General features: G+C 43.0%; 1 protein-coding gene across 1 annotated transcript in view; it reads right to left on the bottom strand.

Annotated features, from left to right (window-relative positions):
* LOC126272749 (lachesin-like) overlaps window positions 1-21,576 on the bottom strand; it is a 398,134-nt gene that overhangs the window by 279,195 nt on the left and 97,363 nt on the right. The gene's annotated exons all lie outside the window — the stretch shown is intronic.

Below are 21,576 nucleotides of genomic sequence, written 5' to 3'. Positions count from 1 at the left end.
GAAATGGAAATAATGGAAATAAGGGCGAAGGTAGTCCAAAGGAAAATAAAAGTAAAGCTTATAAGTAACAGAAGATATAATAATAATAATAGTAGTAGGAATCCCTAAAACCAAAATTTTGTTTATCCTAATAATAATAACAATAATTATCAAAAGGCCGAAGAACACCAACAACCGAGTGGTAATCAGAGACCGTACCACAATGAAGACCCAAACAATAACAATAGCAACCGAAAGAGACGAAATGACAACAGGTCAGACAGTCCATATAAAGACAAGCCTAAAAATATGCGGGGTGACAGTGAATATTGGCGACAGCCAGGGCCAAGTCATTGGCAGCCGCAGAAAAATTCTTTCAGTTCAGGTCAGCCAATAAATTATGTACAGGCTATACCTATACCAAGGAATCAATATCGACCGCGGTGGTATCCAAGCAGGCCTCCTCCGACTGAAAACTCACAAAATGTTACAATAGTGGAGGTACCTTCGGAAACAAAACAAAACACTCAGAAGCCACAAACTAATTTCGGTCCCTGTAGGTCTTCGCCAGGTGACCAAGACCAACAATGAAGCAATAGTCCGACGGAACAAAAAATAAACATGGTAAGGTATCAGGATGGCAACAGGATCGAAAATGAGCTATATCAGGAACCTGCTGTCTCTGATAAGCCACAAGGGGAAAATATCCAATCAGGTGTCACCGGAGCTGTAAATGGTGTAACAACTACTATTCTGCTTGACACAGGTGAGAATGTATCAGTTATGAACACGCAGTTTTTCAAGAAAGTATCGGGGATAAGGAGATTGCTGATTTTGCCGGTTGCAAGTTGTAAGGTTATAGGGGCATTGGGAAACAAGGCACAGAGTGTAAAACACCAGCCACAGGTGGAATTTTCCTTGGGAAATGATTGCTTATTATGCACGTTCCTACTAATGGATAACTTGCCAGTACCGGTGCTTCTGGGTCTTGAGTTCCTTCGGGAAAGGGAAGCTGTAATTGATCTCGCCCGTGGGATATGTGCACTTAAGTACCAACAGCGACCCATAACATTAATGCTGATTCGGGAGTTCGGTGCGAACCTTCCGTTGATGAGAAAAATGAATCATTCTGTCAGCAAACAGAGGTTGTTGGTGTTGGATCATAAGCACCCACAGATATGTCACAAAAATCGAAATAACGATGCACCCAGCAACGTGAGTGACATCATCACAACAATAGAAGAGAAAGTACAGGACGCAACTTGCATCAATGCTTCAGAGACTAGACAATTAACGGAATTATTGTCCGGATATCTCGAAGTATTCATTGAACGCCCTGGAATCATAAAAGATTACCAGTCTAGTATGAAAGTATATCCGCACAAAACCTATTGCAGAGCTGGGCGCCCAGCTCCTCCCAGGCATAAATACTGGCCCCCATCGACCCAAGGAGCAGTCTCAGGTAGCACCTGAAGAAGACAGCGAGGCACGCTGTTGAAATATCGTGCGAGAACGACGCGAACATCCGGCTGGATTCCCGAATATCCAAGACGTCAACAGATCTCCGGGAAAGCATGAAGAATGTATATATAATGTTTATGGTAAAATAATTAGCAGTAACAATTTGATAATATTATGTATGTATTACTTTATAAGATTTTATGTCAAGTATTACACTGTAATGTTGTTGAATTATTTGAACAAGGAGTAGAGAATCCCCATAATAAATGTGTTTTTACTCTAAAAGGGATAAATAACTTGATAAACACTTGAGTGTTGTTGAATTAAATGTGAGGAATTTTGCCTTTCTATACGTCGGATAGAAATAATTAAAATGCTTGAATAATATATTTGTTCGTGTGTAATAATGGATTTAACAAAAAGATTTTCATAAGATTAAGTCACGTAGTCCAACATACGTAGTGAGTATTGGTCGTGTGTGAGCTGTGTGACTGAGAAAAAATAAATAAATGAAAAATAAAATAAACTGCTTTCACCACTAGTGAAGCGAAATCTGAATGTGTACTGATTTACGTACTCGGTTTCATTACAAAGTCATTTAAAATGCTCTTATGAGCAACATTCCGGTTAAATAAACCGAACATGGACATCTGTCCTAAAAACGTGGTAAATAACAATCCGAATAAAAAATAAAAAATATAAATATATGTATCTGTAATAAAAATGGAAATGTACTGTTATCTGGACAGTCCAGTAATGATCTCATGGTCAAGATAATGTAGCAGATTCTGAAAGTTTTATATTGTCTCATGTTTATGTGACAGTGTAAAATTTTAAATTTTGTTATTCAGTCATGGTAATATGAACTTATGTGCAACTGTACCAGACCTCATTACTTGAAAAGTGTCATTTGCATATAGATTGTCTGTTAAGTACTGTGGAAAACTATTGACAGCAATCAGAACAGTGAAACGTGTTTCGCAGGAACTAGTGGACGCGTGAAGAACTGTGATTTACATGGTGAGTAATGATGAACAGTGACAAAAAATGTGATCACATAACCTTACGAACGCTCTTGGAGTGTCAAAGTTAGCAACAACGCTATGAACGTTGAGTACTGTTGACTGTATTAATAATTAACTTGAACTGATGACCTTTAGTACTTTGATATGAAGCGTCTCCGCGTGCCAAATTTAAAATGACAGACTGTACAGCCAGCCGCGCGGCAAAGCAATAATACAACGTTGACTACGCAGCGCGTCGCAAAATATTTGCATTCCGCTTAAGTAAACGAAGCACACTACGGACACTTGTATGATTAACGGTGCAGTGTTCAAAATGTGCATATTGTGATAAACTTACATGTGACTCACTACATTGTGTTGAACAGTGTCAAAATACAGAACATACTCCAGAAGCAGTCTAATTCCATCCGTGTGAATGCGAGTGAAATGGACACTAATAAACTTTTCCACAGGATGAGAGTAGTAATTATCTTGTCACTGACGCTTATATTTTGACGTTTCATGTACCCGTCTTAAAATGAGGAACGTGGGAAAGAAGAAACAAGACCCGCTGCAACGCGACTTCTAGCCAGCAGCAGATCGAAACCACGATGCAGCTGACGGCAACCGACGCCCCACCGACTCGGCGGGGACGGTCCAGCAGCAGCCACTACCTGTCTGCGGTCCAACGGCTCGACACGGCGGCGGTCTTACGACGTCAGCAGCAAATTCTTAGGACATTCGATAAATGAGTGACTTTGGAAATTTTGTGATATACCACCATGAGAAAACATTCATTATCTCAGATGCTTATAACAAAGTCATAAATTTGCATTTTCCAGCATTTCTTCTTTTTATTTTTTTTTTTATATTCATGTCAAGCCTGACTGTTAAAAGTAGGTGTCTGTGTTTTCTTGAAGCCCCTTGGACGGTTTTATTCCCGGTTTTCCGAGTCCAGTGAACCCAAATGGGGGGTTAATCCAGGAACTATTCGCAGTAATTTCCGAGATAATACAGACACTGAAGTCATTTAAAGTACTCGATTCAACTATAATTTTATCATGTCTAAAACAACATTGAAACTAAACATTTGAATCTTGAGAGTAGCAAATCTACGTGGATTACGTGGACTGATAAAAAAAATACAATAGATCAACTACTTTTTTTTTCTCAGCCCAAGGGGCATTGTGTAACATCCACGTGATAAACTTTTGGCTACAATGCGACGAGAGGCAATTATGCCTCTAGCAATTATAAACATTACCTATTCGACGTATGAAAAAAACAGTGAAAACTTATAAATATTAATTATTTATATAATATTCTATGATATGTTGTTGTGTTGTGTGGTCTTCAGTCCTGAAACTGGTTTGATGCAGCTCTCCATGCTACTCTATCCTGTGCAAGCGTCTTCACCTCCCAGTACCTACTGCAACCTGCATACCTCTGAATCTGCTTAGTGAAGTCATCTCTTGGTCTCCCTCTACGATTTTTACTCTCCACGCTGCCCTCCAATACTAAATTGGTGATCCCTTGATGCCTCAGAACATGTCCTACCAACCGATCCTTTCTTCTGGTCAAGTTGTGCCACAAACTTCTCTTCTCCCCAATCCTATTCAATACTTCCTCATTAGTTATGTGATCTACCAACCTAATCTTCAGCATTCTTCTGTAGCACCACGTTTCGAAAGCTTCTATTCTCTTCTTGTCCAAACTACAATCCTGGAAATTGAAATAAGAACACCGTGAATTCATTGTCCCAGGAAGGGGAAACTTTATTGACACATTCCTGGGGTCAGATACATCACATGATCACACTGACAGAACCACAGGCACATAGACACAGGCATCAGAGCATGCACAATGTCCGCACTAGTACAGTGTATATCCACCTTCCGCAGCAATGCAGGCTGCCATTATCCCATGGAGACGATCGTAGAGATGCTGGATGTAGTCCTGTGGAACGGCTTGCCATGTCATTTCCACCTGGCGCCTCAGTTGGACCAGCGTTCGTGCTGAACGTGCAGACCGCGTGAGACGACGCTTCATCCAGTCCCAAACATGCTCAATGGGGGACAGATCCGGAGATCTTGCTGGCCAGGGTAGTTGACTTACACCTTCTAGAGCACGTTGGGTGGTACGGGATACATGCGGACGTGCATTGTCCTGTTGGAACAGCAAGTTCCCTTGCCGGTCTAGGAATGGTAGAACGATGGGTTCGATGACGGTTTGGATGTACCGTGCACTATTCAGTGTCCCCTCGACGATCACCAGAGGTGTACGGCCAGTGTAGGAGATCGCTACCCACACCATGATGCCGGGTGTTGGCCCTGTGTGCCTCGGTCATATGCAGTCCTGATTGTGGCGCTCACCTGAACAGCGCCAAACACGCATACGACCATCATTGGCACCAAGGCAGAAGCGACTCTCATCGCTGAAGACGACACGTCTCCATTCGTCCCTCCACGCCTGTCGCGACACCACTGGAGGCGGGCTGCACGATATTGGGGCGTGAGCGGAAGACGGCCTAACGGTGTGCGGGACACTAGCCCAGCTTCATGGAGACGGTTGCGAATTGTCCTCGCCGATACCCCAGGAGCAACAGTGTCCCTAATTTGGTGGGAAGTGGCGGTGCGGTCCCCTACGGCACTGCGTAGGATCCTACGGTCTTGGCGTGCATCCGTGCGTCGCTGCGGTCCGGTCCCAGGTCGACGGGCACGTGCACCTTCCGCCGACCACTGGCTACAACATCGATGTACTGTGGAGACCTCACGCCCCACGTGTTGAGCAATTCGGCGGTACGTCCACCCGGCCTCCCGCATGCCCCCTATACGCCCTCGCTCAAAGTCCGTCAACTGCACATACGGTTCACGTCCACGCTGTCGCGGCATGCTATCAGTGTTAAAGACTGCGATGGAGCTCCGTATGCCACGGCAAACTGGCTGACACTGACGGCGGCGGTGCACAAATGCTGCGCAGCTAGCGCCATTCGACGGCCAACACCGCGGTTGCTGGTGTGTCCGCTGTGCCGTGCGTGTGATCATTGCTTATACAGCCCTCTCGCAGTGTCCGGAGCAAGTATGGTGGGTCTGACACACCGGTGTCAATATGTTATTTTTTCCATTTCCAGGAGTGTATTTATCGTCCATGTTTCACTTCCATACATGGCTACCTCCATACAAATACTTTCAGAAATTACTTCCTGGCACTTAAATCTATACTCGATGTTAACAAATTTTTCTTCTTCAGAAACGCTTTCCTTGCCATTGCCAGTCAACATTTTATATCCTCTCTACTTCGACCATCATCAGTAATTTTGCTCTCCAAATAGCAAAACTTCTTGACTACTTTAAGTGTCTCATTTCCTAATCTAATGCCCTCAGCATCACCCGACATAATTCGACTACATTCCATTATCCCCGTTTTGCTTTTGTTGATGTTCATCTTATATCCTCCTCTCAAGACACTATCCATTCCATTCAACTGCTCTTCCAAGTCCTTTGCTGTCTCCGACAGAATTACGATGTCATTGGCGAACCTCAAAGTTGTTATTTCTTATCCATGGATTTTAATACCTACTCGGATTTTTTTTTTTTTGGTTTCCTTCACTGCTTGCTCAATATACAGATTGAATAACATCGGGGAGAGGCTACAACCCTGTCTCACTCCGTTCCTAACCACTGCTTCCCTTTCATGTCCCTCGACGCTTATAACTGCCATCTGGTTTCTGTACAAATTGTAAATAGCCTTTCGTCCCTGTATTCTACCCCTGCCACCTTCAGAAATCGAAAGAGAGTATTCCAGTCAACATTGTCAAAAGCTTTCTCTAAGTCTACAAATGCTAGAAACGTAGGTTTTCCCTTCCTTAATCTAGCTTGTAAGATAAGTCGTATGGTCAGAATTGCCTCACGTGTTCCAACATTTCTACGGAATCCAAACTGATCTTCCCCAAGGTCGGCTTCTTCTAGTTTTTCCATTCGTCTGTAAATAATTCACGTTAGTATTTTGCAGCTGTGACTTATTAAACTGATAGTTCGGTAATTTTCACATCTGCCAACACCTGCTTTCTTTGGGATTCGAATTATTATATTCTTCTTGAAGTCTGAGGGTATTTCGCCTGTCTCATACATCTTGCTCACCAGATGGTAGAGTTTTGTCATGACTGGCTCTCCCAAGGCCGTCAGTAGTTCTAATGGAATGTTGTCTACTCCGGGGACCTTGTTTCGTCTCAGGTCTTTCAGTGCTCTTTCAAACTCTTCAGGCAGTATCGTATCTCCTATTTCATCTTCATCTACATCCTCTTCCATTTCCATAATATTGTAATTGGACATATCGATGTGTATCATACAAAGACAATGATAGTTGCAATTTCCTTTCATGATCTGCGTTTGTCTTCCTTTGTTTTTTACCTTTTCTTGGTTGGCTTTTGTAAGTTGCGGGCGCATATCAAACTGAGGTCTGTTAATAAATTGTAATTATTTGTTAATTATTACTTGAAAATAGAGTTCATTATTATTATAAATATAAATTATTAATTATTTGTAACTCTAATTCCTCTCTCAGTAAGCATTATCTGTGTTAAGTATTTCTTTCCGCTGCAACGAGCGCAGCCATTGATGATAGGGATTTGTATCGTGTTTTTGTCTGTCTTTTCCTTAGGAACAAAACAAATGTTTGCTTGATGAAGCCTAAATAGTGCACAATACGAAAATAGATTTTATAGCGTTTAATAAGCATTATAAATATTTACTTATTTGCTCTAACAATAGAAAGTCTCTATCAATTGTTTGCCACCATCGTAACAATTATCCCAGCAACAAATTCAAATTTAAATTTCGCAATTCTGCAGAATAAATGCCGAAGGTCATACAAATGTTTAAAAATAAATGTGCACTGGTGGTCCCGAACTGATTTTAATGAAAATGATTGGGATCAGATTGGTTCTTTAAAAACAGTGCTGATAGCACGATCCTTATAAGCTACTTTTCTAGCTGATGTATGGAGCCGAAATTAATTACGCACGAGTTGCGAAGAACATTGTTCCAGGTAACATACGTCAGTGCTGAGCGCGGCTGATATTCGGTGGTTTTAATGATCATTTTGCTGAAGATAATTGCTTCCATCTTAATCAATAGTTGTATAGAATCTGTTGTATGAACTGTAATTTAGTGACACACAACTTACAGACAAAACTTTAACACGACATTAACTTGGAGTTCTTTAGCAACTTGATCAAATCTTTAGCCGGATGGAAAATTATTTAGTAATTACTCAATGTAATAAAATAAGATTATCATTTCAATTTACAAATTAGTTAAATACCAAACCACTGAATTACACAGCGAACGCCACAAAATTTTACTCAGACATCTTGAGAAGAATAGATTCACAGCGCCTTACTGCAGCTGAAATGTCAGTGAAAGGCCTGGTAAACGAAAGAAAGTAGACAACAAGAGACCAGAAGAGAAGCCGCGAAGGGAAAAAGGACCCTGAGTACAAGTCTGGGGCCTTCTGAAGAGCAGATCTAACAAAAAAACGTTAAGTTGAACTTTAAATTGCATTTCCTGAAAATTATGTCTTTTAAACGGCATTTCCTGAAATTTATGTTTTATAGTTTATATAAATTCTTCTCAAAATCTATGATGCATAGATTTGTGAAATTTTGTACACTTACTTCTGTACACTCATTAATTGTTCTCTCTAGAATAAATTTTGAAATTCTTAGTATAAGCTCGGATAAGGGCCAAAATGCTTGGGATTTGGCATGAATTTTACATTGTTCTTCAGAATTAAAATTAAAAATTATTCAGAATCTCCTATTCGATATACTCAAAAGTCTTTATGAAAGAGGCTTACTATATGCAAAGAGTTTGAATACAAAGGATTTTGTAATCTCTTGAACTGCTATTTTTTAGAAGTAAAAAAGTTAAATATTTATAATCCAAGAGGCTTAAGAATAAATGTGTTAATTTTAAATAAGGACTGGTACGAAATTTCATTGGCATATCTTCAAAATTTTGAATTTCGTGCACCTTTAAATGCGATATGTTTTTCATGAACGTTCCCCCTTAACCGTGGATTGTTCTGGCTGCTCCTCTATCTGCTACAACTGACTGATTTGCCTATATGTGGTTGCGGCACGGAGATGGAAACGAGCGTCTCATTATCGAATGCCTACTGTAATATTACGTGACATCCGAATTGCTGCAGCGCTTGGTGTTAAGTGAAAAACAACTTCCTACCAGCGTCAAATCACTGAAATCACTGCTCACAACAAACAAATATTTTTCCCTAATGTAATTTTTTCCTATGAGAAGTATTTAAACCGGTAGAGGAAGATTTCTCTGGCAGCAAGTTAATTAAACCAACAAACACTTTTCCATTTTTTATGACCATGAGACAACACATTAACAAAACCCAATTTGAATTACAGTAGTTTTTAAAAAATGCCTCCATTAACATGTAAACAAAGGTTACACTGTCGGATGATGTTCTGTCTGACACGGGCAGAAACCCCAGGAGTAGCCTGAATTGTTTCTGCTGCTGCTACCATCCGGGCAACCAGATCCTCTTCTGATGCAACAGGGGTTGCGCAAATAAAGTTGTGCATCTGTCCCCACACAAAAAAGTCCAGAGGAGACATATCTTGGGATCGAGCAGGCAAGTACAGGACCACCTCTGCCAATCCACGTTTCTGGGAACCGTCCGTCCACGAATCGACGCACACGACGACTGAAATGTGCCGGCGCCCCGTCATGTTGGAAACACATGCGTTGTGTTGTAGGGAGCGCGACGTCTTCCAGCAATTCTGGCAATGCTCTGACGAGAAAATTGTAATAGTGCCTGCCATTTAATGGGCTAGGTAGCATATACGGCCCAATTAAACAGTCCCCAACAAAGCCAACCCACACATTAACGAAGAACCACACTTGATGAGCGCTTGTAACTGTGGCATGTGGGTTATCCTCACTCCAAACATGCGGACTTTGCATGTTGAAGACTCCATCACGCCCAAACGTTGCTTCATCAGTAAACAACACAGAGAATGGAAATGTAGGATGCATTTCACACTGTTCCAGGTACCACTGCGAAATCTGAGCTCTGGGTGGATAATCAATTGGTTCTAGGTTGTGGACATACTGTAAGTGAAATGGACGTAACAATTGTTCTCGAAGGACTGTTGTTACATTCGTCTGATTCGTTCCCATGTTACGTGCAATTGCATGAGTGCTTATTGAAGGATCCCGCTCCACATGTTACAACACAGCTGTCCCAAATTGCAGCGTTCTTACAATACGATGGCGTCCCTGTCCAGGTAATCTGCTGAATGACCCGGTCTGACGCAGACTTTGGTACACAGCAGCAAATGTCGTATGATGCGGGATACGGCGATTAGGATATTGTTGTTGATAAACCCGCTGTGCAGCTCGTCCGTTGTGGTACGCTACGTAGTACGCACCAACCGCTTCAGTGTACTCACTCCAGATGTAGCGCTCCATTAGTAAACAGAGACAATGCACTACTACACTGGTGGACAGCAGTTGACAACAACTGAAGAATGTAATACGCCCTCTAATACCTGAAGATAGTAATACGGCCTCTAACAACTGAAGAGTTTAATACGGCCTCCACCGGTTTAAATAATCCTCATAGGAAAAAAATGACATTAGGGAAAAGTATTTGTTTTGATATCCCCTACAGCCTCCCAGCGTTTGTCGGTTTAAATACTTTTCACCCTGTATAATACTGTTTGGAGGCTTAACCCATCTTGATTTAAGTATATATAAATCAATGTAAATATTCAACACTGAAGCGCCAAAGAAACTGGTATAGGCATGCATATTGAAATACATAGGTATGTAAACAGGCTGAATACAGCAACGTCTATACATGACAAGTGTCTGGCGCTGTTGTGCTATCCGTTACAAGTGCTACAGTGGCAGGTTATCAAGATTGAAATGAGTTTGAACGTGGTGTTATGGTCGGCGCAGGAGCAACGGGACGCTACGTCTCTGAGGTAGCTAGGAAGTGCGTCGTTTCACGTACGACCATTTCAAGAGAGTACCGTGAATATTGGGAATCCGGTGAAACAGCACATCTCCGAGATCGCTGCTGCCGGAAACAGATCCTGCATGAACTGGACCAACGATGACTGATGAGAATCGTTCAACGTCACAGAGTGCAACCCTTCCGCAAATCGCTGCAAATTTCAATGCTGAGTCATCAAATGTGTCAAAGTGCGGACCATTCAACGAAACATCATCGATATGGGTTTTATGAGCCGAAGGCCCACTCATGTACCTTTGATGTCTGCACGTCACAAAGCCTGAGGCCTTGAAACACGTGAGCGACAGACAGCGACCGTCTTCGGGATACGCGACACTGCAGCAATAATCAGCGGCATCGGGCTAAAAGTCGGGTGTCCTGCGTGTAAGCGACCATGTCGCGCTACAAGGTGGCTACTTAGAGACAACCAGCTGTTCCTATAAAACAGCGCCCCCAAACTGTAGCTGGAGAGTAAGGCTAAAAAATTAGGTTTACTTAAGGAAATAAAGTGAAAAGGAATGCTATGCATCAAATTTATAAACTTAGGAATTTCAATGGAGAATTTCATAAATACTACGAAGATCACCAAACAGATTCTTCGAATACATGTGAATGAGCCGAGGAGCATTCATTTTCTGTTCATGATTTCGAGCATCATTCAAAGTTATGTAGAACGCTTCTCTGATCTACTTATCTTTTATACGAAACATTTCATAACATAACATATTTCTTCCATTTTTTATTTTCAAGTTTTATTCAGAAAATATGATCTTACTGACTCCCCGTTTCCCTTCCTAACGTACTTGATTCAAAGGAAGCCTTTTTGACATTTAAGTAGCGCAGCAATGAATCTTTTAATGTTGAAAACGGCTAGGACTTGAATAGAAGATATTTTTGAGACTTCATTCACACAGCTTGACAGCAGATTTTAGTGAAATATTACAATTTTTTCTCAACTCATTAATTGAGTTTGTAGAAAAACGTATCGAGGGTTAATCATCATATAAAATATTACTTTCTGCGTGATGTGATTTCCAAAAATCGTTGTTTCTATATCTTGAACCGTTTATGAGATACAGTGATTTTTAGGACCACTTAATTCCCGAAGCACAAGAAAAGTTTGGGCCCGCCGTGAGCGACTCGTTCACGGATGTAACAACCAATATCTCAAGAGTGAAAAGAGATATCATTCTGATCTCAACTTTAAATACAATTTAGATATACTGGTTACATTTCATACGCAATGATGTGTGCCTCAAATGAACTATACGGGAAGTCTACGCACTGTGATTTTAGTTATGGAAATTCTTAAAAATTTCGTGCAGCCATGTACCCAATTTCGTGCAGCACAGTAACTATGACGAATAACGAAATTAAAATCAGATCTCTATCGTTTAAAGATATCAAGCTATAAGATTCAGAAGAAACAAATTTTTTCACCGAATTGTTTTCATAAAATCGTATGATAAGTATTTCATAGCTGCCGTCGCGTCTGCTCCACTGCTTTTCCGAGAAGACTCGTACCTGCCGCTCTGTTTCGTGCGTGCGGCAGCAACAAGATTCAAACACGACTGAACGCAAACGTCGCCAGTTGCAGCGGGAGATAGGCAGCGATACATATGGCGCTCACATAGGACACTTCCGTAACTACACCTGCGGCTGTGTTTTGTCGCCTAAAGATGAAGCGCTCTGTCGCCTACGCAGGACGCGGCCTCACGTCTCGCCTGCTCCTATCAACATCGACATTGGACTGTTGATGACTGGAAACATGTTACCTGATCGGACAAGTCTTGTTTCAAATTGTGAGACGCGTACGGGTATAGAGACAACCACATGAATCCATGGACTTTGCATGTCAGCAGGGGACTGTTAAAGCTGGTGGAGGCTCTGTAATGGTGTGGGGCCTGTGCTGCTGGTGTGATATGCGACCCTTGATGCACCTAGATACGACTATGACAGGTGAAAAGTAGGTAAGCATCCTGTCTGATCACCTCCAAGAACACTCTTCGGAGTTTGAACACTTCCGCTGGCCACCCTACTCCCCAAACATGGACATTATGGAGCATATCTGTGATGCCTTGCAACGTGCTGTTCAGAAGAAACTTCCACCTGCTCGTACTCTTACGGATTTATGGATAGCCCTACAGTATTCATGGTGTTAATTCCCTCCAGAACTGCTTCAGACATCGAGTCCACACCACGTCGTGTTGTGAGACTTCTACGTGCTCACTTTAGCCGTTCACAGTATTAGTCAGGTGTTTGGCTCTTCAGTGTATTTGAGTCTTGGCTACATATGTGTGATGAATGTGACTAGATGTAGCTTCTAAATTGTATCAGACCATATACTGGAAGTTATGGAGTGGATAATGTCTGATGGTCAGAACTACAATACAAAAAATAAAAACTACGATACCTTTGCTCAGTGATGCCGGCCGCTGTGGCCGAGCGGTTCTACGTTCTTCAGTCTGGAACCGCGCGACCGTTACGGTCGGAGGTTCAAATCCTGCCTCGGGCATGGATGTGTGTGATGTCCTTAGGTTAGTTAAGTTTAACTAGTTCTAAGTTCTAGGGGACTAATGACCTCAGAAGTTGAGTCCCATAGTGCTCAGAGCTATTTGAACCATTAGGACGTCAGAAGCTTGCTCTCTCTGTAAAACAGGATAGGTGGCGGTGTGTGGCATATCTGACGACAAAGTATAATGCTAGTGCAGGCACAAGTATTTCGGAACACATCTTTCAGAGCACGTTGTCGAACAAGGGACTCTTCATCTCAAGACTGCAACGAGTTTCTATGTTTACCTACGGATATTATCACCTGCGATTGAAGTGGGTGCGGGATCATCGAAACTGTATCGATGGAAACGTGTAGCCTTGTCGGATGGGTCGTGTTTCCTGTCACAGCAACCACTCAACCGCTTCTTGAAAGACGAACAACGCTGCCTCCGCAGGCCGGTGAGGGCAGTGTTATCCGATGTCAGACTCTCACCTGGGCTTCCCTGGGTCCTGTACAGTAATGGAAGGCACAGTGACAGCTGCACACTCTCTCTCCCTAGTCAGCAGCTGTGAGGAGGGTTAGCGCAGCTCCCCATTCTTCTCGCTTTTTCGCCTCCCGTTTCAGCTGATAGTGCGAAGAACAGTTCATATCCCCCGTTGTTTGTTTAATGTACTCCAGTGTGTGTCTTCCTCAGTAATTTCTGCCTTCTACTGCTCCCGTAGTTATTTTTTAGGTAGACCATTACGTCGGAGTATATACTCTATCAGATGAGCCACTCTTCCTATTAGGTGTTTCACGGAGCATCTTTTCTAGTTTGGCCCTTACAAACTTTCTCGTTGGTGATAATTTCTCTCCATTTACTTTTCATCATTCTTCTGTAGCACAATATTACGAATTTAGTGAGTCTCCTCTCCTCCCTCACTCCTGTCATCCAACCTTCGCTGCTGTATATTGCAATGCTCCACACATAGGTCTTCAACATTTGTTTCTCCACCTGTGACGAATACTTTTTCTAATTATTAAAAGTATTCTTGGCCTGGCCAGTTCTGTGTACTATCTATCTCTAGCTTCTAAACATCGCTCGTGATTCTACCTCCAAGGTAATTAAACTGATTCACTTCGTCAGTTGTTTGATTTTTCAACTTTACCCCTGTATTGTTATCTTTGTTTCTACTGGAGGCTAGAACTTTCGTTTTATGTGTCTATTCTCATATGTAATTCCTCTTCCATTATTCTATCCATTGTGTTCAGGAATTTTGGCACGTCTCCCTCACTTTCTGCAATCAGTGCTATGCCACAGGCAAGCCTCAACATGTCTACCTTATCTCAAAGAATGGGTACTCCTTCCGTCACTTCTTCTCTCACGCTGTCCAGGGCCTTCTGTATGTACATATTAAACAATTCTGGGTATAGGGAGCAACCTTACCGTGCGTGCCACCTTTTGAATGCTAGCTGTCTTCTTTATTACCACAGGGAACTACTCCGATTTCACGTGCGTGTGTGTTATATATGTAAGTTCCTTCTCTTTAAAGTTGATTCCTGTTTGACGAAGGATAATTAATAATACATACCAGCTGACGTTGTGAAATGCTTTCTCAACATCTACAAATGCTATGAATGTACTCTTCCCCTTCTACAGCCCGCCTCACTGCCAATAATGAATTCTGTTGTTCTCACAACTTTCGTAACACCATATTGGTCATCAGATAATTGTCCCTCTATTTTCTTCCATTCCAAATCTCTGGGTCCTGTAAATATCACATACCAAGTCATAAACATCCTTTTTTTAACCAACTTTTTAAATATTTCAATTTCTGTACAATCAACGCACTGCGCCTTCCTTTCTCTAAGCTCCTTTAATCCGTTGTCATACTCTGCTTTCATGATAGCAGCCCGTGCATCATAACGTGTATTGATGACGTAATTACTTGCACGTTGTTACACTTACGGCTGTTGGGATCCACAAAGGGCACTGCAGCATCCGAAGTCAAAAACGCATCCAGAGAGAGACTAAAATGGTAGTGTCTACGTTACCTTAGCAAAATAGTAACACTAGAGCCCTGCAAATCGTAGTCGCCCTGGGCAGATGTCGCAGGATATAATTTACACTTCATAGAATCAACTGATAGCTTCACCGACCACCTTGATGCTGTTAAGGAGTCACAGTAAAGATGGCAACGAAGAGGCAAGTCTTAGCAGAGGCAGGAAGCTTGATACTTGCTGCTTAGAACTGCAACGTCAGTGGTTTTACACTGGTTAGAGAGCTACTACAGCAGTCTCCACCCATAAAAGGAATTGGGGGGGGGGGGGAGGTGATATAAGACATTGTTGCTGCTAACCATGATAGGAGCAGCAGTTACGTTTAGCTTTGAGCTGAAAGCTGTTGATATAGAACTTGGAGTTTGTTGATGTAGAGTAGAGAAGCATACCTAGCGACGGAGTAGGAGTAGGGGAGGAATAATGTGGTTGGCCAGAGGCGCCATGTAGGTGTAGAGCGACACGTCAGATTGGCCGAAATTTGTTAGGTGCCATAGGATTGGTGGGTAGACTACAGGAAGGGAGAAATGGAGCGCAACCACGATTCTTTGAAAACCCATGTTTTTGTATTCAGAGGGAGTTCTCAGTCAGATCGTGTCGCTCGTGGCCATCCTCTGTAAGCTCCGGCATGTCTGATTTTCTCACTTAGAGTGCTGCTCTCAAATTTGTACTTAACATGCTGCTAGTGTTCAAAATTTCTTTTAGCGCCCAATCACCAGGGGGTCAGACACTGACTTCTGTAGTGCAAAAACTGCCTGCTTTGTTGAAACAAATTTCGGGCTTGCAGCCGGTCGTCGTTCAATACTCCGCACGATGTTTCACCTGGGCACCTGCCAGTCATCTTCAGGTGGGCCGTCTGCGAAGTACTGGACGACGACCGGCTGCAAGCCCGAAATTTGTTTGAACAGTCACTTCCCCGGAAAATTTTAAAATTCACAACTGCCTGCTTTGCTTTCCCTCATGTTCAAAATTGTCCTACAGTGCAGTATCTAGTCTCATCGTTAGTAAACAGTATTAATGAGACACTTGAGTTCCACGAGTCTCCTACTGCAACCATCCTGACGAGTCCCAAAATCAGCACGTCTGTAGGTATACTGTGGCAGTGTTTGGCGCTGATCCAAGTCATCAACCTGCATTCACTGGGAATTTGTCGTTCTGCATTTGCTCCTCACCTCTCCGAAACTGCAGACTGGCCTCAAACCCCCTTTCCTTCCCCTATCCTGTAACACATTACTGGCCATTAAAATTGGTACACCACGAAGATGACACGCTACACACGCAAAATTTAACCGACAGGAAGAAGATATTGTGATATGATAATAATTAGCTTTTTAGAGCATTCACACAAGGTTGGCGCCGGTGGCGGCACCTACAACGTGCTGACATGAAGAAAGTTTCCAACTGATTTCTCTCTGGTGAAACGTTGTTGTGATGCCTCGTGTAAGGAGGACAAATGCGTACCATCACGTTTCCGACTTTGATAAAGGTCGGATTGTAGCCTATCGCGATTGCGGTTTATCGTATCGCGACATTGCTGCTCGAGTTGGTCGAGATCCTATTACTATTAGCAGAACAGGGAATCGGTGGGTTCAGGAGGGTGATACGGAACGCTGTGCTGGATCTCAACGGCCTCTTACCACTAGCAGTCGAGATGACAGGCATACTATCCGCATGGCTGTAACGGATCGTGCAGCCACGTCTCGATCCCTGAGTGAACATGTGGGGACGTTACCAAGACAAGAACCATCTGCACGAACAGTTCGACGACGTTTGAAGCAGCATGGATTATCAGCTCGGAGACCGTGGCTGCGGTTACCCCTGATGCTGCATTACAGACAGGAGCGCCAGCGATGGTGTACTGAACGACGAACCTGGGTGCACGAATGGCAAAACGTCATTTTTTCAGATGAATCCCGGTTTTGTTTACATCATCATGATGGTCGCATCCATTTTTGGCGATATCGCGGTGAACGCACATTAGAAGCGTGTATTCGTCATCGCCATACTGGCGTATCACACAGCGTAATGGGATGGGGTGCCATTGACGGCAGTTTGGACAGTGGACGTTTCATTCCAGATGTGTTACGGCCCGTGGCTCTACCCTTGATTCGATCCCTGCTAAACCCTACATTTAAGCAGGATAATGCACGACCGCATGTTGCAGGTCCTGTACGGGCCTTTCTGGATACAGGAAATGTTCGACTGCTACTCTGGTCAGCACTTTCTCCAGATCTCTCACCAACTGAACACGTCTGGTCAATCGTGGCCGAGCAACTGCCTCATTACAATACAGCAGTCTCTACTCTTGATGAACTATGGTATCGTGTTGAAGCTGTATGGGTAGCTGTACCCGTACGCGCCATCCGAGCTCTGTTTGACTCAATGCCCAGGTAAGGCCATTATTACGGCCAAAGGTGGTTGTTCTGGGTACTGATTTCTCAGAATCTATGCACCCAAATTGCGTGAAAATGTAATCACATGTCGGTTCTAGTATAATATATTTGTCCAATGAATACCCGTTGATCATCTGCATTTCTTCTTGGTGTAGCAATTTTGCTTCCATTGTTTCACTGTGATTTCTTCATCATATATTAACATTCCATGTTCGTCCTTAATGCTCATTGTTTTTGTCTTTATTATCTCTGGATGCCATGTCAATTGGTCCTGCCTTCACGTAGTTATCTATGTACTGCACGAATATTTTTGCGCTTCAATTGGGTCCCTTATTGCACGGGATTTTCTCTTGCGGAAATGGTTTCTTCCAGCAGGATATCTGTCAGTACCACAGTGTCATAGTGATGCTACAGTGACTTTAGACGCGTACAAATGAACTCACGTCCACGTGTTGGCCACCAGATTCGCCTGATCTCAACTGTAAGCAGCATGCCTGTTACGCTATGTGCGCGCCGACAAAAATGGTTCAAATGGCTCTGAGCACTATGGGACTTAACTTCTGAGGTCATCAGTCCCCTAGAACTTAGAACTACTTAAACCTAACTAACCTAAGGACATCACACACATCCATGCCCGAGGCAGGATTCGAACCTGCTACCGTAGCGGTCGAGTGGTTCCAGAATGAAGTGCCTACAACCGCACGGCCACATTGGCCGGCTCTTATTTTATTACGACGATCATTTCTCCCTACGTAGGTGGGTGTCAACAAAATATTCAAATGAAGTAACCCGTACTAGAGACAGCCAACAGCAGTTTCCAATATTACCTACTGGTTCCTTTTTGTGTGGGACATGTAGTGTCTGTTGCAGCATTTGTAAATATTACTTGTTCTACATATTTAAGTGCTGTATGATACACTAGTTTGCTAAACGTAACGACGAAAGTAACTTTCACATGATCTGTGAAATGTGGACAGGACATACAAGGAACTGAGACAGTATGGCGCAGAAGGGAAGATAAAGAAATATGAGTACATAGTGTGAAGAACAAAATGATACATTTATTGAAAAACAGTAATTATAATGAAGCCACTAAAATTTATAATCCTCTCCTTGACATAACAAAAGGGAAGACGTGATTCTTGAGGGGATGTGTGATCACAACGGACAGCAATGTACTTGTTACTGCGTAAAATGAAACGCCGGCAAGCCAGTCGGGAACGAAAGAGAAGGGACGGTTGTGAGAAGTGGTCAGCCAATCGCACGCTGACCGGATCTATCTCCAGGACGACAACACAACAGTCGCGACCCCTGTGTGAAGAGGAAATACGGGTCGCGAGCGACTGCTGATGGCCAGTGGAATAACAGCTTCAAGAACGGGCACCTGTATAGCGGCGTCAACTCTATTCACTTCGCTTGTACAACGTACCCTCCATATAGCACAGACTTGAGATTGTCTATGCTCCAGAAGACAGCTTATTTTGTATGTCGGCCTTTCTTGCAACACATCTGTGTAGTCGCAAAAATTAAGTATTCTTTCTTTACTTTTTGTAATAAAACTTATTAATACGATTTGTTTGAATGTATCTCTAGCGAACCGAATAGTGGTCTTCCTACGCACCCCGTATTTGACGACGAGCATGGAGACATAATAGTATTCTCTGCAACGAGATTCCATGTGGTATCACATGGGTGTCATAAAGTTAGCAGCTGAATTGCAAGCGGGCGCGCGGGATCCGGTTGAACCAGTGATGCGTATCCGCTGAGTCACACCTCCAGCGGCTTCGTGCCATGAGTATAGGGTGGCCGGTGGCAGCCACACAACCCATTCGGAGCCTCTTCACTACATGTCGCTATACAGAAGCCGCCTAGTCGCGGCTCGTTCACCATCGGCCATGCTTCGGTTCAGCGATCATCATCTTCCTGCATATTTAGAGCTAGACTTTACTTCTTGCTGCGTTATCTGTAATGACTCTTACTTTGTTTTATTTATTTAGCGTACGACATTTAAGTACATTTCAGTACTGGATCACGTTATTCTGCATTACATAGCATTACATATATCCACAGACAAACATCTAGTCCCTGTATATATTCAATAGATTTTTGGGATGCCATGATGAATTCTTCAAAGTCCCCACTGAACTCCCTGGCACTCCACTCTTCTCTGAAGTGTTGGATGGTCTGCTTAGTCGCGCCGCAGTCACATGGTGGTGAAGACAGCAGTCCTCATTTAAAGAGCACGTCAGCACGTCTTCCATGCCTAGTTCTTAGTCGATTCAGAGTCGACCAGATCTTGCAGGGCTGATCAAATCCATGAACTGACTCAGCAATACAAGGCATTAGGTACATGTTGTTGGGGCATTTTGGAACCATTCTCTTCTCCAACATTTTCGTATACTTGCCACACTTGATAAGAAACTCTGAGAGGATGCCATCTGAGCTGGGGGCTTTACTAGGTTCATGTCCTTTATTGCTGCCAAGATCAGGTGTGATGTCGCATGAATATTTAATGTTAACACTGGCTGTTGCTTTTAGCTTTCTAAGTTCACGTTTAATGTGTATTGACGTCGTCGGTTGTTTACCCCTTTAGATGGTTTCAATGTGCAAAGTGATTTTGTTAGGTGTTGTCGGGTCTTCTTTTCGAGTGGTACGACTGGCTGGAAAGTTTTGTAATCTTTTTGGGCTTATAAAGTGAATATTGTAATTTAAAAATTGAATATGAAAGTACGTCGAACGTCTGTATTAAAAGTCTGGTTGGAGGCGAAAGTCTGAACAGTGTTCCAAGATGCAGCCCTGCAATAAACAGGAGAAAAGTCTACCAAATAGATTTTCGGCCACTGCGTTATCAAAAGTAAACATCACATATTTTGTGCTTCCCAGTATGGTGTACAAATGTGATTGATTAATGAAACTACATCTACATCGTTACTCTGCAATTCACACTTAGGTGACTGCCAGAGCGAACCAATTTCATACTTGTTCTCTACCATTCCACTCTAGAATGGCGCGTGGGAAAAAGGAACAATAAATCTTTCCGTTCGAGGTATGATTTCTCTTATTTTATACAAAATGGCTCTGAGCACTATGGGACTTAACATCTGAGGTCATCAGTCCCCTAGAACTTAGAACTACTTAAACCTAACTAACCTAAGGACATCACACACATCCATGCCCGAGGCAGGATTCGAACCTGCGACCGTAGCGGTCGAGTGGTTCCAGAATGAAGTGCCTACAACCCCACGGCCACACTGGCCGGCTCTTATTTTATTATGACGATCATTTCTCCCTACGTAGGTGGGTGTCAACAAAATATTTTGGCATTCGGAAGAGAAAGTTGGTGATTGAAATTTCGTAAATAGATCTCGCCGCAAAGAAATCCGTCTTTGTTTCAGTGACTGCCGAGCGGTCTGAGCGCTGAAGTCATGGACTGTGTGACTGGTCCCGGTGGAGGTTCGAGTCCTCCCTCGGGCATGGGTGTGTGTGTTTGTCCTTAGGATAATTTAGTTTAAGTAGTGTGTAGGCTTAGGGACTGATGACCTTACCAGTTAAGTCCCATAAGATTTCACACACATTTGAACATTTTTTCAGCGACTGCCACCCCAACTCGCGTATCATATCAGTGACACTCTCATCCCTATTGCTCGATAACACGTAACGACCTGCCCCTCTTTGCACTTTTTCGATGTCCTCCGTCAATCCTACCTGGTAAGGATCCCACCGCGCTGCAATATTCCAGCAGAGGACGGACAAGTGTAATGTAGGCTGTCTCTTTAGTGGGATTATCGCATATTCTAAGAGTTCTCCCAACAAAGCGCCACGATATTATCTTTGTGGTCTTTCCAATTTAAGTTGCTCGTAATTGTAAATGCTAGGTATTTAGTCGAATTGACAACACTTAGATCTGTGTGACTTAGCGTATACCCAAAATTTATCGGATTTCCTATAGTACCCATGTGGATGACCTCGCACTTTTCTTTGTTTAGTGCCAATTTCCACTTTTCTCACTATACAGAAATTCTCACTGGATCATTTTGTAATTGGAATTGATCGTCTGATGATTTTGCTAGACGGTAAGTTACAGCGTCATCTGCAAGCCATCCTAGGGGATCTGCTCAGATTATCACCTAGATCATATGTAAATCAGGAACAGCACAGGGCC

The sequence above is a fragment of the Schistocerca gregaria genome, chromosome 5, assembly GCF_023897955.1.
Source record: "Schistocerca gregaria isolate iqSchGreg1 chromosome 5, iqSchGreg1.2, whole genome shotgun sequence".
NCBI classification, from domain to species: Eukaryota; Metazoa; Arthropoda; class Insecta; order Orthoptera; family Acrididae; genus Schistocerca; species Schistocerca gregaria.
This window is presented reverse-complemented; position numbering and strand designations above follow the sequence as displayed.